General features: G+C 39.4%; 1 protein-coding gene across 4 annotated transcripts in view; it reads right to left on the minus strand.

Annotated features, from left to right (window-relative positions):
* DICER1 (dicer 1, ribonuclease III) overlaps positions 1 to 18,436 on the minus strand; it is a 64,105-nt gene extending 45,669 nt beyond the window's left edge. For 2 of the 4 annotated variants that reach the window (XM_038139246.1, XM_038139245.1), the window contains exons 1-2: positions 18,101 to 18,238; positions 321 to 386 (exon numbers count right to left, since the gene is read on the minus strand). The gene's annotated coding sequence lies outside the window, so the exon portion shown is untranslated. Of the gene's footprint in view, positions 1 to 320; positions 387 to 18,100; positions 18,239 to 18,321 lie in introns of those variants that run through there. The other 2 variants (XM_038139247.1, XM_038139244.1) reach the window with 2 other exon arrangements.
* Positions 18,437 to 19,219: the final 783 nt, after the last annotated feature.

Genomic DNA, 19,219 nt, shown 5'->3' on the forward strand with positions numbered 1-19,219 from the left:
GAATACAAGTACCATATATTTTTACTGAAGATATTATATATATACACACATACATAAAACTACAACTTAAAGCAAAAATACCCTATTTCAGCAGATCTAGCGTGTTCTTAAAGCGATAAAATAAAAAATTTGCAAAATACATACACTTAAAAGTGTGAGTTTTGCCAGACCTAAAAAGAGATTGTGAAGTCCAATTTTTTACAATCAATATTGAAAACTTAAACACAAAATGGATCTTGATGAAAATTTCTCCTCCAATCAATTCCATAAAGTTAACAAAGAGGACACTCCCAAGATTAGTTCAGTATGTTCATTTTTACCTCAAACGCTGACGCTGAGCTTTTCCAGAGTCTCCAATCCTGTAATTTTGTTTCACCCTAGGTAACCTAAAAGGTAACATAAAGAGAGCATTTTACCATGAACCGCCATTAAAATCAACTGTGCCATGTGGTAGTCTGCTTTCTTGCATTTTAATATTTAGCTCTCTAGCAAGAACACATGGTCCTTCAAAAATCTAACTATCAGATGCCCCTTTTTGGCTAGGGATACAGTTAGTGTCTGAAAGATTCGCCTTAAGTGCTCAGGAGATATTTGCATGTTTTATCTGCTGAAGTGATTGCTAGTTAAGGCCAACTAGATTCATAGCTTTTCTCCTCTGTGCTCCATGCATATTTCACCTAACACAGTAAGGAAATCCAGAAGAAAATTATTATTCAACACATTTAAGGGAGAGATCTGAAAGAATGCATGTTTTTCCAGAAAACAAAATTAGCAGTTATTATTTTATTTTACAAGAATATAAAAGGAATGCAGCACAGAAAATCTGATGGATATTGCATTCATGTACAAAATAGACTGACAAAAAATGAATTCCCTGGGCTACATTTAAAATTTGTGTTTGCAGCATACATAAATATATCCTTTATTTTCAGCACAAAATACATCAAATTGCTTCTAAGATGTAGTAACTAGAACTTGGATTTATTACAGCATGCTCCTGTTATGTCTAGGTTATCCATTTATTCACTGCCTCGAAACATGAACCAGAATATATATTCCACTGAACCAGAAAATAACCTAACAACAGAAAACGGACACATTCACGGTAAAAATATAGAAATATACCCCACTTTCTATACATCTGCAAGAAAAGCTGAAGGGGACAATGCAGCATTTGGATACCCCAGCAAAAAGCAAACACGAACAGAAAGAAAGGTTCAACCCTCGTCAGTAAAGCTACTGCCGCATGTGTGGCTTAACAGAGCAAATTTACTTTACTGCCAAATCGCAGATGGCAAACACAAAGCACAGAGAGTAGTAGGTAAGATCTGAGAACCAAAAAAGTATATAAATCTAATTCTCGCCCAGCACAACCGCTTCCTTCGCACACGGAAGCCAAGACTTGGGCTCGAATCAATCGATCGGCGGCAGGAATTACAGTAGGCCGTTTGAACGCCACCCCAAAACCAGACAGGCCACATTCCTGAGATGCAGGCAAGGCCGAGCACAAAACAGCAGCGTCTATCACATTAGCATCTAAATGGCGCTGCTGCACCCACCCGGACAAAGCCGAGCACGATCCTTCCCCGGCGGGCCGCGGGCACCTGCCCCTGGCGACAGCGGCACCGCCGGGGCTGCCCGCCGCTGGGCGCCTCCATGCTGCAGCCACAGCCACCAAAATACTTTATACCGCATGAAAAAGAGAGTTGCTTCGTTTTGCTCTGTGGTTTCTGAGGATCTTGTTCAAAACAAGCAAAAAAACACAAAAAGGAAAAATTAGCGACATTTTAGAAACCTAATTTTTAGGAATGTCAGTGTCTTCTATGAAACAGCAAGGCTCTCCCTTTTTTTAAATGTCACCTTTTCTTTTAAGAGCTCAAAATTCACGTATTTTATCAACAGGTAGAAGGAAAGAGTTCTAAGATAAGCAGCCACTCCTCCGAAACACACCACAAACAAAATAAATACTCAAAGCACTAACATAAAAAAAACCCAAACAGTTCCTATAAAGACATCAAGAGAAGCATCCAAGCAGTGACACAGCAGGCACTTCTGCACATCTCCAGCGCTCTAGAAATCTGCAAGCAACCACAAGCTACTTCTGCAAATCTCAGCCAAGATCTTCAAGTAACTTGGCTATTTGCTACAGAATCACTATTAATGCAAACAAAGTATCCAAATGTATCAGAGAATACAGAATATACCAACAGGTTTTATTTTTATTTCATGGCTTTGTAATTCAGTCCTTGAAAATAATCACATTCATATGATACCTAACTTGCTATTAAAAAAGGATGGTCAGAAAAAGGACAACTGAAATTTACTGTACCACACTGTCACACTAAAAGCAACAGGCTGAATCTGAAAGACCATCAATGTTCTTGCTCTTCAACATGTTTGACAATTTGAAATTAAACAGCTAGTCCCTAGGGCAATTAAATCATTATTCAAACTGTTAACAATTTGAAAATGAAGTTGTTTTTTAGTAAGTTCTATGCAACTGGACTCTTAAAATCACATGATTTATTTAGTGAATAATCTTTAGGCAAATACAACTGAATTCCAGCACAAAGTCCTGCATGATCTTTAGGGGGTAAGGTAAAAACTGTATTTATTATTGGGAAGAAAAAGTACATCTGGGCCAGCATCCTGCCTCTATAATCACAGCTGGTTGCTCAAGGCAGGGGGAAAGGGGTGACTCCAAAACAGGACTTATCCTTTTCTTCTTTTTGTTATTCCAGCAACTTAATATTTCAACTATTTTTCTTCGGTTTATTATGGTAAAAACAATAAAGTTACATCAGAAACCATAGTACAAACTCCCTATTGCCTCAGATTAATTTGAAAGCAAAATATTCTTTGACATCCAAGGACCTAAGCCTTTATGGAAGCCAGGAAAAAAAATTACACTCAGGACACACACCTCTCTAAATATAAAAAAAATCTGAACAATACAAACACTTTGAAAAATATTTATTAGCTTTAACAGAAATTAAATTATGCCACATATTTGAGTTTTTTTTCCTGCATAGGAAAATTGCAGCTCGATGTGTAGATTCTAATTTATGGGTAACTATAATGCCAGTATCACAAGTAGGGATAACTGACCACATTTGTGAATTTATTTATAATTTGGTCATTTACTTAGCTACCAAATTATTTACTTGTGATGATTTAGTTAATTTAAAGGTTATGTTCAAGCTTTTCAGGCACTCATGTCTTTCTACAGGAAGGCAATTAAGCAGACATTAGAGCAGGGATTTCTCTCTTCCCCAATTTGGGGGCAAGCTGTGAGGCAAGTACAGTTCCAAAGCATTAATTATTCTTGCTTTGGATAAGTAAAAGCAGCAGCTGCCCCCTGAATATAACCCCATGTGGAGACTTCAATCCCATTATTTGCATAAACATAAACCCTTTCTCTGCATGGGGCTGAAAGTCAAGCTCCTCAAAACAGGGGTATTCAACAGTTCACAGTTATCACTGTGCCACAACATCCAAAATTACTAAGTTCCCTACATTACAAAAGACTTTCTCTGAAGTCCTTAATTGTATGATTCAATGCCAGCAGACATTTGTATTGTAAATCAAGCTCTAAAACTTCTACCAATTCTAAAATGAGAGTTCACATCTACTGCAGCCAGACATATCAATTTATGTACCATCCAAGAACCAGTGTTTTAATTCTAGCCCTAGTTTCAAAAAAAAAAAAAAACCAACCAAAAAACCACAAAAACAAAAAAACAAACAACCACAAAACCCCCCAAAACAAAAACACAAAAAAACCCACAAAACAAAAAGTATTTATCATCAATGGTGAATCAAACCAACTCTTCCTAGTGCAACCTTAAAATGTGTATTACATGTTGGGTAGCACATTATTTACTCCACATTTTATGCTTTGCTGGTTTTAATTTCAACCTAAAAAAGAACAACTTCTCACCAGTTACACTACTTGGCTTCACATAGCCTTTCCCTAAAGTGACCTTGTAGGTACCCTACTGACATTTTCTTTAATGTGAAGCTTGGATGAAGTCAGTATTAAAATATGTAGTACAAAGAAACTTTTTTCCTCCCAAATTTAGACATTCAAAACAACTCAGCTGTCACAGAATTCACCAGAGGAGAGGAAATAACCTGCAAGAACCAAAACACATACTTGATTATTTTACTGAAGGAAAATATATTAATAACTTCCAAGACATTTCCATAGGCCCACTAGGTTGCACTTTTTTATTTTGTTTTTTGCTTGTTTGTTTTGGGTTTGTCTTTGGTTTTCTTTTGGAATATGTAACAATATGAAAAATTGAAGATGCCACCCAAGTTGAGTCAACATCCCTGGAGGTGTTTAACAAAATGTGTAGATGCGGCACTTAGGGACATGGTTTTGTGTGGACTGGGCAATCTTACATTGATAGCTGGATTTTAGGGTTTGTTCCCTAAATCATAAGGAATTCTACAATCCTATGAAAATGCTCTGTGGCAAACCAAGAGTGTTGCAAGGGCTCTCACACAAGATATGAGCAGAATAAATGTGCATCATGTAAAATGATCTGACTTAATTCCAAAGTGGAGAAGATGTAGTTATTTCCCTCTATATAAATACATGCACTTAGACTAGAACATGAGCATTCCCTCACACTCCTTACTGATATGAGACTTCAGCAGCTCTTATCAATTAACAACTTTTATCTTTTAATGCAATCTTTGTTTCTCAATATTGTCCAACAAAGCAAACATCTGAACACTGTTTGGGGTTCAAAAGCAGTGAGAAGCCATAAATATTACATTTTACCAGTATAAAGCTTCAAGCGTCATGTACCAATTTCCTATCACAGGTCATCTGTAGCACTGTTGACCTTCCAAAACAACTGACACAATACTGAAACTGAATCAAAAATATTCAACAATTTACTTTGCAAAAAGGTAGAAGAGCTGAAGTCCTTATTTAAGGTAAAGTGGTAAAAAATACCTACGAGATGAGACATGTTTGCTCTGTGTACTGTCAGTCCTGAGCTACTGGTAGGAAAAACTGGAGCAATTTGCACAGACTTGAGGACTTCCTCTTGTGCTAAGTAACTCCAAAGGTTTTTATCTTCAATTAAAGCTTCTTTTTTAATAGATGTCTTAAATCAAATTCTTAGCTTTAGGAGTAAATACGGAATCCCAACTGAATTTGAAAAATAAAAAATATTTAAGATCCACAAAATGCAAAGTGGACAGCTTTTGTTCCCCAATATCAGGGGGTCACAGGCATCTAAATATTGACTGAGAAGCTTCATATTTTCTTTCCTTCTTTGAAAGCTTTTCATATTGTGATCAACCATGAAAGCTGGAACAAGGTCAAACATACTTCACTGCTAACAGAGGAGGTGGTTTAACCAGTTAGTTCATAAAGGTCCCTTAGCTCCAATCCTGTTCCAACGAAGCACCACTACGCCTCGCAGTGCAGAGGTCCAAATCAGAAGTCAGACCCATTCCTCATTCACCCATCAATCTTCCACAGTAGCAGAACAAATTCAAGACGAAAAAAAGAATAAATTGAGATAAAATAGGTATCCTTGAGAGAGTTCTCTGAACGTATATTGGTAGGTACCCTTATGCCAAATGTAGATTATAGTTCAGTGCAGTATTAATCCAATTTTCCACATTAAGTTGGCTCATAACATATAGTGATGGATACTCTTAACTATGTGGGTTAAAAAAAATCTGTAAGTTGTTCCTTCTTGTTGAATGCTAACAAAAGCTTAAAAACCTGAAATAAGCTGCTTTGCTACAACAATCATTAAAAAAGGTGGGGAGGCATGAAGGTGGAGGTAACTTTTTACCTTTCATTTTCCAGAATGGAGTGAGAACTATTCCTGAATATATACAAAACCATTCCCAGATATGCAAATGATAGGATTGTTCCAGACATTAAAGCAGTTGTAAATACTGGATATAGTATTTACTGGATACTCATTTAATGATTATAAAGGCAATTTAGAAGGAAAGAGAAATTAAATTAAAATATTATTTCTCAGGCCTGAGTAGTTTAAAGGAGTTAAATCCCTGTAAATGGTGCAAGTGAGGGTTTCTGACACTACATTGGGTTCTGGAAGTAATATAACTAAGTTAATATAGTACTAAACCTGTCAATTAACTCTTCTGCTAAGCACAACTCAGAGTTACGATAATCCTAAATTTGTTTCAATTCCAGTCCTTGTTTGTATTATTGACACAATATGACATTAAAAAAGACACACATATGTACGTGACCCTAGTTCTCAGCCATCAGCTGAAGAGAGTTCCTCTCTTCTGTAATATTAACAGACAGCCAAGTAATTCATTCAGTTGGGAACTGCACTTACAGAGCAGAACACAAACATACAAGTCTGAGTAGAGACTCCTGTCTAAACACAACACCACAGATTTTGCTTTATTCAGGATCACTGGCTCCACAAACCCTGGTTATCAAAAAATAGAAAATACAAAGTGAAAGAAAGAATTCCTTTCTGTTCTTACCACATTAGTTGCAGTTTGCATTGATGTTGCCAAACCACCAATTATTATGCCTGGTATCATCTAATTACCAGAAGTACAGTAGCTTGACTGCAGCAACATTAAGTAGCCAACATCAAGCAAATATGAGCAAAACCTCTGAGGTGTTTCCTTAATTCAATAGTTCTCAATTTTCAGAAAAACATGCAGCCAAATTCTGTGAGGCTGACTGGCAGCTGCATTAAAGAGCCTGTCGTACCTCACCTTTCTGCTGCTGCTGGGCTCAGCTTCTACTTTGGAAATACTAAGACCTACCAGAAGAACACAGTAACAGCCTGGCAGGTACATTCCTGGTGACTGACAAGGAATGACCTGGAAAGGACAGAAGAATGAGATAAGCAGCTGAACACATCTCCTCCATTCTGAATGGGGGAAACAAAACTCAAATTCACTTACCAACTCACACAGTTATCACTCTGTATCACACTGTATCACTCCTCCAGTCTGGGCAGCTCTCACATGCAACAATTCTTTCACTTAATGATGAGTACTGCATTAAGAGTACTTTCTTACCCTCATTTATTCTCACAGTACCCTGCAGATGACCAATTCCAGCAGGTCAGACTATTTCTCCAGAGGTCAATCAAACCCAGACTCTCTGAAGACATCCAGGATGCAGCACAGAAGTGAAGGGCAGCTGTAATGAACACACAGTCCGACTGACTGGATCAGAAGAAGCAATGGGAGCATACAAGCGACAAAGAACTAGACCTAGTTAGGAGGGAGTTAAAGGAAAGGTGCAAGTTTCTAGAAGCAATCCAAAAAAAGACATGAATGCAATGAAAGGTTTGGAAAAGCAGAGATACTTCAGATTTTTAAAAAGAAAAAAAAAAAAAAAACAACAACAACAACAAAACCCCCCAAAAAACCCCAAAAAAACCAAAAAAACCAAACAAAAACCACAAAACCTTACTCTAAGTCTTTATATACCAAATAATTTCTTTTATCAACAAAGAATAATCAAGCCTTCTAAAATTAATTACTCCACCATTAACACGCCAATACAGCAAGTCCAATTAAATCAGAGGCATTAACATCCCCAATTTTGATGTACACTGGTAAACATCCCAGATTTATACTAGGAAAGCTTATATCTAGGGTTATTACAAAACTACCCTATTAGTTAGGAACTTACATTGTTTTTATAGCTTTCCTTAGAAAACTATATACTGCATCCCTATTGATATCATTTAGGTTGATTCACAACACAGGCATCTGACTAATGAGAAGAATAGCATCACACTCATCAACATTGCAGTAATCACACCATTATCCTTACTGTTATACTGAATTATGTAGAACAACTTTCCCCCTGCATATCATAGTGTATTTGGAAAGAATTTATAACTCAATTAAGACAAACATATATTATATTTATAATAATAAAAGTTGAAATTATTCAGAATAAATATTTAAATACAAGTGACTTTCAATTTCATTGACTAATAATTTGTTTTCATCAGCTAATAAGCAGCTTATTTGAGTAGGCACACATAGATGCATTAAGATGCCTAAAGAGGCATTTAATTGATGACTTCCAGAATGACTTAGGCAGATTACATGCCTAACTTTCAATGGAGATTTCCCTCTTCTTCCTCAGCACTGCTTCCTCAATCCTGAACAGGAAGTCTCTTACTTCTCTTTAACTAATGATTTTGAGAAATTACCTTTTTCATTATTTCCTAATTTGCAATTCAAGCTACTTCAAATATATACTAAGTGGGGTGGAAAAAACCACCAAACCACTAAAGAAAAAAAAAAAAAACAAAAACCAAAAACCAACATCTAGGCCTCTAAGACTTGTAATAGGAAAGGTATGTGATTTTTAAGTTAATAATTATTAAGTGTGATCTTCTTGCACAGACAAGACTTTAGAGAAACAGAGTAATCAACTAAAGCAACAAAGTACATTGAAAAGGAAGAGTGCCTTAAATCCTTATGAGCAAGCTGTCACTGAGAAGAGTGACCTTATTACTCCTCTTTTAGTAGGATTAAGCACGTGGCATGTGCAGAGGTTTCACATCCCATCATTTCACCAGATCGGTATTTCACTTAAGCTTTCCCAAATATGCTTATAAAAATCTGTAGCTGGTTGTACAGTCCAATTTGTGTAAAACTATCAGAGAATAGATAAATTCCTGATGTAAACAAAGCACAGGAAAGATTCTTTTCATTTTATCACTTTTTTTTTTCATTTTCACTCAGCAGCAAGACAAAATGCTGTCTAATAAAGGCTTCCTGGTCACAGCCTACCATGCTTTTAGTGCAGCACGGTTCCACACACAAAGCATCACTCTCACCACCCTCTCTTCCATCTACCTGCTGCCCCCACAATTGTTTCCAAGTCATCTGTGACCACAGCTGAGTCAGACCATAACAGAATGAAAGAATCACACAGAATACATTGGTTCTTAGAGGAATTAGTTTTGTTAATTCATTTTACCATAAAACTTGAGAAATGCTTGCTCAAATGAAGCTTAACAACAAATATCAGGACCTGGGGGGAAAAAGTTTGGTTATTTTTCTAAGCAGAAATGCCATCTAAAATGCATGTCAAACTAGAGCCCAAGGTACAGCCTATGCTCCTCAGGTGCCTAAAAGGAAAACAATTTTGCTGTTCTGAGTAGCATCTCTGTAATCATGTACCACCTAATTAGAATGCAATTTTAAAAAATCTAGAGTTTTCTGATTTTGTCTTTTTAATTACCCCTCTTGACAGTATCGTAACATTATCTGAAAATACTCCTGGCCTTAAGCATTGGCTACTACTTCATAGGAGAATTACACATACACTCAAACAATATTCCTGAAGTACGCCAGTAAACTAAAATTTGTAAACATTGTTTATCTTTTAAATCCAACAGGGTACAAGAGTTTAGGCCACACTCAACTGCTCAACTCATAACATTGAAAAGCATTGTTTACATTTTGGACACTCTTGCTTAAAGATCTAATATACTCATCCATATATGATATGCAACCACAGTTGCATGGTATCAGCATTCAATTACACGTTTTAACAAAAACCATAGTCAATTTTTACCATAAAATTGAGTTTGGCCTATGGAGAAAAACAAACCACCACTAAAACCATGGTTTGGAAAACCTGTATAGCCTAAGCCCACCCCTAGTTCTACTCTGAAGGCAAATTTATGGGGTGGGGAGAAACATTCTCATGCTGGGGGAAAAACAAACAAACAAACAATAAAGTTTTCCTGATTTGCAAAGGTAACCCACCTCTCTCAACTACTCTAACTTGTTACTTTTGAACTTCCCACATAATTATACAGCAAATTCTGCTCTGGATAGTGTGGAGTCCTAAAGCTCTTGATTTCAAGTGAGTGGTTACAAATGTCTACAAGGTTCATGGGAAGCAAACAAGAGAGTTGTTTGGCTTTGTTTGGGGACAATGTTGGTTTGCTTTTAGGGCTGTGTTTGTTTCTTTTAAATTAGGACAATGATTTCCCCTTCACCCACTAAAATGGAAACACTGAGCTTTGAAGAGTGTTTAAAGCTAACAAATCATACCCATGATCTTGAACATATAATTAAAAAAAAATCTCACCCCACCACTTTCATAAGAATGGAAAACTGGATAGAGGAAAATATTAATTTTTAATAAAATTTGATAACTTGAAGTTATTAAGTCGTTGATTTGTATCTAATTGTATTAGTATCTCAGAACATATACTTACTACATTTGAGGCAAAAAGGAAAATAAGTCCTAGAATTTTAAGTAGTTTCTTATACAGATTCCTAATTATGGAGTCCCAACTACAAATTACCCCTAGGTAAAAATGAGAGGCTTTAAACTAGGCATAACTTGTGAATTTTCTAAGTTAATAGCTAGTCTAAGTGCTCCATATCTTGATTACTGCACTGATTATGGTTACTTTTATTAAAAAGTTGTTCATATCTCAAAATAGTACTTGGTAAAGAAGTGTTGTTAAATTCAATTGTTTTTTTATTTAATTTTCATAGCATAATCTTCCCCTCACTTTGTTCCTATCCTGGATTTACCACAGCTGATTTTCATACACAAACCCACAAAACTACTGTCAAAACACTTGTTTATAACAGCAGCTATTAACAAGGATAAAGTCGAGAAAAACACGGTACAATTATTTCAATTAATTGGTGAAAAGTAGTAGTTTGAGATGAGTTTTCATGGGACTGTAGATCCAATCTGATGACAACCTAGTGCTCAATGAAAGAACCCCACTGTCACTGCTCCTTCCCTTCTCTAACAGCTTTGACACCTGTCTGACTTTCTGGCAGAAAAATAGCTCAGGACAATAGAACCAAGAGGTATTTTTCTTCCTTGACCTAGGCAAGTTTTCTACTGGCCCAGCAAGCTGAATTAAGTAGTTGATATGGATCACAGGAGTAGTAGAGCTGCCATGAGGAGGAGGCAGTCATCCACTTTGACAGCCACTTGAACGCCTTCATTACAGAAAACAAGGAAATTGGATTCAACAGGTTTTTGACTGTGCAATTTAAAATCAGACACCAGCTTCTCTTCTCAATTGCCAACAGCTGCTGAACTGCGTTACACTAAGATCAGTAAATTCCAAACCCAAAACTTCTTCCTGTGTAGTCCAAAATTATTTAAATGGTGCCGGAGGAAACACCTAGATGCAGCATACTGCAGTAAGGGGATGAACCCACAAAAGGTTTTAGCAACTCCTAATAGCTGGCAATGCACGCATTAGTAATACTAGTGGTATACTACTCCAAATGCCTGCCAGAAATCAGCATCTGCTTCATCATTGTGCCAGTCACTACATGCCCTAAAATCATCCAATAATTCCTTGCAGACCCTCAGCAGCTGAGACAACAACTGGTCAGTAGACAGTTTCAACTAATCATGAATTTTGTCACTAAAAACTCATCCTGTATTCAGTTTAGGCAACACATAGTCATTAGAAGACCATTTTCCAGACAACTTACTATTAATCAAGGCAGGTTTAACTTCTTAACTTCAACATAGCAAAGCATTAACTATGCAAGGATCACAACAGGAAAAATTGCTCACCTCCTGGAAGTTGATCATACATCTTTCAAAGACCCAGGGAGCTCATAAATGTCTTTGGCATTCTTCCAATCATTTTTTTCAATTAAATACTTGAAGATAAAAATGCCTTACCTTCCTAAAACCTACACACTTTCTCATCCAGAGCTTCTTCACCCATCATGCCTCAAACCCAATGCTTTCAAATAGCTCAGTAGGTGGTACAGCCACACTTCTGTAGTGGAAGATTTAATTAACTCTGAGCCTTTGTGACTGATTGCACAGTAAACAAATCAACTTATCTATTCACTAGATAAACCTATGCATATACTGGGTATACATTTCTGGAAATACCTGGATAGATTTTTATTTTTTGATTTATAATCTTTGAAAGTATATGGACAGTTTCTTGTTGCCTTATCACTGACAGCTTGCTATCTTTCTTTAGTGTCAGTGAAATCCTGAGGTCAATGCTAATAAGAGTTCAATATTCTTTAGAAACAATGAAAAAAGGAAAAGCTTTCCTCACACATCTTTTTTACAAGTTGTAAAAAATTGTGAGGCAGTCCATGAGACCTTGCTTGCAGTAACTGTAGAAACAATGAAAAAGATACAAAGATAAACCCATGGCTCTCAGTAACAAGCCTCTGTCACTTCCCCTTTACAGACTCTGCCACTCGTGCTGATTCTGTTCATTAAACTGGTAGAAAACATTCATATTCCAATTTTCCTCTTACTTTGTTTCACACAAACAGGAAAGTATAAGCAAGAAGAACAAATGACAAAACCATACACATCATCTTGGGGAGTCAAAAAACACACAGCAGAAACAGAGGTTTAAATGTGTACTTGTTTGGGGTATTTTTGTTTTAAGAAGCAGTACACTTTTTTATGCTCATTATCTACCTCCAACAGTAACTTAGTTTATACAGTCTTGGAGGTCACTGAGATAGCACTCTGTTAGACAGCAAGAACCATGAAAAATTATCTTCAGTAGCTGAGGGGGAAGGGAGAAGCATAGATTTTTTTCCCCCAAAACAAATTTTAACAGGGGTCATATCCCTTCTTAACAACTTTATGGAGCAAGTTGACAATACGGGCATTTAACTTTAGTTGAAAGATGGCAAAGGTTGTGGGTCACTAAAAAAAATTGACCAGACTTTTGCTTACATTGTAAGCACTTTTATTTTATGTCTTCTTCCAAAAACAAAAGCCTAGTAGCCATTGGCCATGAAGATATAGCAAAGCACAAGTTTGCCTGCCCAGAAATACACAGCTTCAGTGAGGAATTAAAAGTCTTACTTAAGATTGATCCCAGACACTGACATCCTGAATACAGAAGATATACTATTAATTGATATTATTAATTCATAAAATCCCAGTTAATAAGTCAGAATAAATACATTTAAATGTTTAAGGTATGAAGAATATAAATATCTGAAAAATGTCTTTTATTTATGCACTTGAAAGTTAAACTCAAAAGAGGAGGTAAAAACAAAAATACCTGAATTAACCTGCCCAAATTTAGTGAGAGAAGTTAGGTCTTCTATGGTTCGAGTGCCATCTAGAATTCAGACCATCTCTAAAAGTTTTTACTACAAACTACAAGGCAACTTCACCTTTAGACAGCTAAACCTTTTTCATTCATTTCTGCTTGAACAAAAAATATAGAGCAGAAATATCATAAAAGGCCGGTTCAAAGAAAGCTGTAAGAAACTTGGTGTAGATCAGAAACAAAGCAGACTTTGCAAATGAAAGAGAAACATGAATTGCAAAGGCAGCCAGCCCAGACATGCTTGCATAGCCAAATCACCTCAATGGAATCAAACAAATTAACTTTTAAAAGCAAAATGTATTTACCTCACTTCCTAAGGAAAGGTGATTTATGCAATCAGTAAGTGGGCAGGTCTAAAACTTCAGTTTTCAAAAATAAAATTCCTAAATTCTTATATTTAAGACCAATTTCTTTACTGCTTCCCAGCTACTTACTAGTATCTCAGCTGAGGAAAAGGCTGCTACATGGCTTGACAAATTATCAAGAATCAGAATCCAAAAGAGGAGAGAGGCACCAGAAATCGTGTTTTAATAACTAACAATAAGGGGTTGGTTCCAACATGCATTTAGGGTTGGGGTTTTTTATGTTTGTGTGTGCATCTGCACAAATGAAAAAACACAAGGATACTGATATTAAAACAAACAAAAAAATCCCAAGGCCAGCTAAAACAGTCCCAAACTGACCACCTCTGTTTTCAGCAACCAATCCTTCAAGCCAGAAGCCACCCTGCTGCTTCTCAGATCTCTCACGCTCATTCAATGAACCCAAAGGAATTCATCCTTTATGAAGAATAACAGAATATTTAAAACTTGGGCAGAAACTGATCCTGCCAGCTTACGTCAGAGAAGTACTGAATCACTGACATGAAGAGAAGAAAGCACAGCAAACCAAGATTTTCTACTACCACTGGCAAAGATGAAGAGAAAACTCTTTTGATTTTCTGTCTTGGTAAGAAGGAACTCACCAGTAACACCCATACCAACCAAAACACAGATCACAGACTGGCAAGTGTATGGCACTTCAAGGAAGGACCACAACAAGCAGTACTGAACTCTCTTGGATCCAGGAGTATTTACAACAGGAGAAACTGGAAAACATTGCCCTTTCTTCTCTTTCCCATCAGAGAACAGCCTTTCAACACCTCCAGCTGTGCAACAATGGCAGTAAATTCCTTGACACGACTTTCAGTTCTCTGCTTCTTGACTGCATAATTTTGAAGGCAACAAATATAACTGAAAACTGATTTAACTAATGCAGTCTGCAATACAGAGCAGAAATAACAAGGGAATTCCAAATATACTGCTCAACACACACACTTGAAAAATTATTATGTTACTAGATAAGCATGAAAGAACTATCAAAACCAAGAGTTTGCCTAATACAATAACATGGCACACATTAAAGTGGACACTACTTTGTTCTCTAGATTAAGTCTTCCAGAATGTTTATTTTAGTAACAGTCCTAAAGCCACCATACCCCCAAGCCAATACAGTTTAAACACCAAAACTTGAAATGCCAACGAAGACTGTAACTTCAGCTAAAAAATTAACTTTTAGTTTTTACTATATATCAAGTTTCTCCTCTTCTGGTTTATCACAATATATATGGTACTCACAATACTCCAAAGGATGAAAAAATAGATGTCAGGAAGGTGGAAAGCAAAATCATACTTTCTGATCTACTCCAACTATTCCTAGCCTTCAGGATATAGCATGCTAAAAGCACATTCCAAACATTTTGTAGATGCTTCTGTTCTGCACAACACTCTAATTGTACTTTTACTTTCTTTAAAAGTAGCACTTCCTAAGAATATCTCTATAAATAAAACCAAACTTCTGCTATCAATCTGAAGGTATTACTTAAACGCATGAAGGTGATGGGGGTCACAGCCATGCACCGGGACATAGGAGCCACCTTGCTGTTCTGCCAACAACCTACCACACTCAGCACACTCCCTAGTTTGTATACCTACATGAGAGAAAAAAAGGTCAGAGAGAACTACGGACAACAGAACAACCCATCTCAGAACGTTCTGAAGTTCTACCTGCTGCCTGATAGTAATGCCTTTTCCCTGGCTCTAAAATCATGAGCCAGACACAAGTGATTACAAGGGTCCTTATGGTGCATAACATGCTGGATGAAAAGCGCCAAAGATGCAAACATAACATAAAGTACACATAATTTCTGTATGTTTAGAAATTAGCATAACCTACAAGAATCCCCAGTTAGAGACATTAGAGGCAATTCCCGCCTGGTTCTACCCTCTTCTGAAACTCTCCCGAGGATAATAACTAAACTTTGTTCATGAAAATGTGTCTCGAGAAGTCATTTTGACCACGGTTCTGGAGGACCTAACCTTGGACCCTCAGGGCTTGGTGCTGCTGGGGAATTTCTTTTGTCTTTCTGTCCAATGGAGCAGGTAAAATGCTAGCTACAAATACAGTAACAGGCTACAGAGCTACAAATATATATGCAAAGAATATAGAGAATATATAAAAGCAAAAAAGGCAAAACCCCCTTTGGTATCAATCAATTAACCTACACCCCCAAAATAAAAAACCTGTCTGTAGTCTTAGCAATTACTGTAATGCTCATTGTCCTTAAAGCCCTAGAATCCTTTTCAAAATCTTCCTGAATTCTTGCTAGAGCTTATCTAGAGAGAAATCAAATTATTTCAACTCTTTTATCCATTTGGCTAAATAACTCCTTGCTCTTTTAAGAATGCATGTGTTTTCATTTGGTTTTGCCAGTAATTTGCACTCAGTACAGACAAATGCACATTTAGCCAATTCATACTGAAAGCCAGCAGGGTCAAGCAGATACTCAGACTCTGAGCACCTGTGCTGAAGCAAATCCATACACTTTGCTGAAGAAGTGGCAAAATACTTTGCATATTTTTGAGGTGGGAAAGGAGAAACATCTATGGACTAAATAAAAAAACCCATGAAAATACATCTGTTTTTGAACTGCAGGTTTTAGTTTCTTTCATTTGTATGCTATAGATGATCAAAGTATTTAAAAAATAAAGAAACAAAAGTATAACTTCTAGAAAAACATTAGCATAATATAACAGACAAAACAGCTTGGTTGGCTTCCCCCACTAGTAACCAGCAGAGGACATGTATGGAGCTGGATAATTGCAGGGCAGGCAGAAGTACCTTCCACGGACCAGCCACCTTGGTGTTTGCCAAGACTGAAAAGATACTTTTGGTCTTAGACCCTTGGATGAACTTCACTACAAATTATTTGTTTCAACTGTCTGGTAAACTTCTGGCATTTCCAACAGACCAATGCACCATGTCGGTCAGTTACACACAGTGTAAAGGAGTATCACACTTGTGTTCGGTCTGTAGGATTGTTGTTCTACAGAAATCCTTCAAAAACAGGAGAAACAAGCAAACAATCCCTCTTCTACCTTCTTCATGACTCTCTCTGTGATGTTTGTTATCCCTTCAGTGCTATGTCCTTCCTCATGTGAAAAGCCCCAGTCAATTTTCCATCTACAACTTCTCTTAGCCTAATACAACCTTTCTAAAGTAGAAGGGAGATAAAGAGAAAATACCCAAACTGCATTTAATATTAAACATATGGACTGAGAAGAGGTTTATACAATCACATATGGATGTCACTGCCTTCTCAATCAATTGTTAATTCTCGTATTAATTGCTTTGTGGCTGCCAAGTACTGACCTGCCACTTTCAGAGAACTGTATTATCAGGATGCTTTGAAGAACACCAGTAGCTAATTCAGGGTCAACGCTTCTGAATACATATATACATATTTTAACCCTACCAATTAATAAAGTAACAATCCAATTATTAAACATGTAAAATAAAGCACCTTCCAGGCTGAAAACTGCTAGTAGCATCTTCAAAGCTCATGGACCACAATGTGGAGATAGATAATAAGAAAGACTCTCTTGAGAGAGGAACTTAGGAAAATAGTTATGAAATTATTTCAATTAGAGTCTGTACGAACTTGCTAAAACAAGCACCACCCCCACCTACGGAATATGCACGTGCAGTCAGCATTTCAACAGAACATCCAGAGTGGCTTACTTAAAGAAAACACATAGAACACAGTAAAACAGGGCAAACTGACTGTGCAAATTAACTGTTTGGATTACCACGTTTAGAGAAAGAAAACGGAAGACAATCTTCCAGCCTTTCACCACTTGAGACCACCACCTAATTTGAAGACCAAAATCTCAACACTAAAAATACTCAAAGCCGATCTGCAGTGCCAAACATCCTCTGGACTGTTGTTAGCGGTTAACTGAGATTCACTACTCACTTTAAGAGCCACTTTCCTTAAAGAGTCACTTAATTTCTGGTTAAGCATAATGCACACAAAAAATACCAGTCTTTTTTTTTTTTTTTTGGGTCAGATCACCCCCCATTTTCTACTCATGCGGGCTGCATCTATATTACCTAACACAGCAACAAAGTCTTGTGCAAAAAAAGATGTCTTTTAACCTTTCACTTTCCAACGCACATTCACACAGCAGAAGGTCTGCCTTTAATCACGCTGCCTTAATTTGCCCTGGAAAAGGATGGAAAGGAAGCAAAGAAGAGCCAAGCCATCCTTTTATCGCCTTTAACATCAGCACTGCTGAGTTTAAACTCCTTTACTACCCGCCACTGCCTTCCCCGGACACGGCGGGAGGGCCCCAGAGCCCCCGGGAGGCTCCGGCGCGGCTGCCCGGGGGGCGCCGCTCGCAGACAAAGCCGAGCGGGGCGGCAGCGCAGCGCGGCCCAGCCGTGCGGGCCCCGCCGGCGCCGGGGGAGCTGCCCAGGCCGATCGCGGGGCCCGGGCGCCGGCGCGGGAGGCCGCTGGGGCGGAGGCGGGGCAGCACTGCCCGGGCCCCGGGAGGGAGGGACGGGCTGCCGCCATCCCACCCCGCCGGCGGCGGCACCGGGGCCGCGGGAGCTGCGGCCGGCGGGCGCGACACACCCGCGCTCGGCCGCCATGCAGCTCCCGGCGCGCCATCTCCTACCTGCTCGGACCGGACCCAGCCCGGCGCTTCTCCCTACTACAGGCCGCGTCTCATTGTGCTCCCGCCGCCGCCATTTCCCCGCCGCCGCCGCCTCAGTCCCCGCAGCTGTCAGGTCCCTCCATTCACCTGGGCCCGGGACGGCCTCCCCCTCCCTCCCTTGCCCCTGCGCTACGGCCGGCGCTACGCAAACGGAGCGCCGCCCCCGCCCCTCCCGCCCGTACCAACGGGGGCCGCCCAGCGCCCGCGGCGCAACCCCGCTCCGAGAATTCCGCCCTACGCAGTCCGTACGCTCCGCGTCCCCCCGCGCTATGAGAGGAAGCGGTTGATTGGCGGCCGCAGCCGGGTAAAAGGTGAAAGGTTCGCCCGGCGGCCAATGGGACGGCGGGACACAGCGGCTGCCGGGGCGCCTCGAGCGCTCACGTGCGCGCTCGCTCCCCCCCTCCCTCCCCCCCCGCCGGAGCGGAGCGAGCGCTCGGCCGTGCCCGCGCGGGCGGGTCTCGCGCGCGGGGCGGGGGGCGGCGGGCGCCATCTTGGGAGAGAGGCCGCGGCCCCGGCCTGCGCTGCTCGTGCCCCTGAGCGTCGTGGAGTGCCGGCTCTGGGGGAACGGGGTTGTTCTGTCGCACGGCAAGCCCTAGGGGAAAAAGGGATCCCTTTTGGCAATGCTCAGCTCAGCGCTGCTCTCTATCAAAAATCCCACCTTTCCACACACAGGTGGCCATTTCCATAAGAAGTCGCCTCCCTGCCACAGGCAAAGTGCTGCTTTTCCACTGGGGAGCCTTCAGTCCTGGCTGGTGCAGGGCCCAGAAGGTGGAAGAACAAAGGACAGCTGAAGGTAGTTGGGTTATGTGGGCTCGCAAGGCAGCATCTCCTGTCGCTGCGCGAGATAGATTGTCGCCTGGCTGGAGCACTGGTCTCACTGCGTTATTTTGGCAACACTCCATTGATCTAGTAGATGTTACTACTAAATATTTTTAGAAGTGCCCTGAAATGTCTGCAATTAAACAGCTGGTGTAAGGTAAGGTTTTGCCACCACCAAAATCCTTCAGGCAGAGGTGAATGAGTTACATTTGTGTTGAGCCAGGGGAACAAGGGAGAGTCTCCTGTGATCTCATGTGCTCG

The sequence above is a fragment of the Motacilla alba genome, chromosome 5, assembly GCF_015832195.1.
Source record: "Motacilla alba alba isolate MOTALB_02 chromosome 5, Motacilla_alba_V1.0_pri, whole genome shotgun sequence".
NCBI classification, from domain to species: Eukaryota; Metazoa; Chordata; class Aves; order Passeriformes; family Motacillidae; genus Motacilla; species Motacilla alba.